This window comes from Centruroides sculpturatus, unplaced genomic scaffold, assembly GCF_000671375.1.
Source record: "Centruroides sculpturatus isolate CEXI.00-Female unplaced genomic scaffold, Cexi_2.0 scaffold201, whole genome shotgun sequence".
In the NCBI taxonomy this organism is placed as follows: domain Eukaryota; kingdom Metazoa; phylum Arthropoda; class Arachnida; order Scorpiones; family Buthidae; genus Centruroides; species Centruroides sculpturatus.
The window spans coordinates 185,887-187,171 of record NW_019384432.1 but is presented as its reverse complement, the minus strand read 5'-3'; the positions used below and the strand labels follow the sequence as shown (position 1 = coordinate 187,171).

General features: G+C 22.1%; 1 protein-coding gene across 1 annotated transcript in view; it reads left to right on the top strand.

The window, feature by feature from the left end:
* The first annotated feature begins 878 nt into the window (after positions 1-878).
* The window catches only part of LOC111619768 (diuretic hormone receptor-like), a 100,899-nt gene continuing 100,492 nt past the window's right edge, over positions 879-1,285 (top strand). The window contains exon 1 of the mRNA XM_023361586.1: positions 879-939. The gene's annotated coding sequence lies outside the window, so the exon portion shown is untranslated. The remainder of the gene's footprint in view (positions 940-1,285) is intronic.

Genomic DNA, 1,285 nt, shown 5'->3' with positions numbered 1-1,285 from the left:
ATAAAATTAATTTTATAATATATTTAAATTTCGTTCAAAATATTTAATAATTCATAAAACATTTTAATATTAAAAAAAAAATTAGCCTTATAAAAACACTATTCAATAACACATGGAAACTATAAATAACTAGTAATTGGTGTAAGTTAATTAAATCGGAAAATATTGCTATTAATTTTATTAATGCATTTTTGCATTTAAAAAAATAAATGAGAACAATTTAATATCAAAAGGAAAATAAATACATATGTCGGTTTAATTGAGCTTACAGCGAAACACGATAATATTAAGTAAATAGAAGGTTTCGCATTATTTTACTTGCTGCGAAGAATTCTTATATGCCACATCGCTTATCGAATAAAAGCGTGTTTATCTGAGGTATTCAGAACTCGTTGCTTGTAAGTCTACAAGGAACGGTATTGAAGAAGAAGAAAAAAAAGGTATATCGAAGTTATCTACGTTGTTACACATCTAAATAAATTGGCAGAATAGTAAGTAGAATTTCAATCTTGATAATAGATAAACAACTGATAGAATTTTAATTATTTATTTTTAAAAAAAATGTTAAAAATCATTTAATCGCCTTTATAAAATATCTAATAAAATTTCAAATTAAAAAAAAATAATTTTATAATGTAATTTTAGTAGTCTACTTAATGCAAGTGTGTAAGTAAACTTAGTAATTTATTGATTTAAAAAGACGTTAAATTTATTTATTTTTTCCTCATTATTTTATTGCGTAAATAATTTCGTAAATTACGTGATATAATCAAAACGTCGATCGTAATAATATCGAGTAAAAGCGAATGAATGAAAGTCACGTGACTATATTTTCATTATTCGCCACCAGAAGGCATTACGGCGCTTCGTATTTTATTTCAGTCTATCATCTACCGACTAAGAAGGAAGCGGCTCGCGGAAACATTAAGAAGTTCAGAAGTAAGTGGTTATTGACTTAATTATACTGTTTTAATGTATAAATGTAGTAAATAAATCGTATAAATATCATTTTACTATTATATTTAATACTTCGCTTTAGTTACGATTTAATTTTATCGTTGAAGTTTGTTACGTAATCTAATTAAATATTATAAACTATGAAAAACTTATAATAATTTGAAAATAGATAAAATATTTTAATTTAAATAGTTAAATACATTATAATAAAAATTTATTTATTTATAATTTCATGTTTTAATCTTTCATTTAAAAATCGTTTAGTAAATTGATAAAATAAATTATATTTTTGATAATAGCAGTAAATTATTATAATGAATATATATAT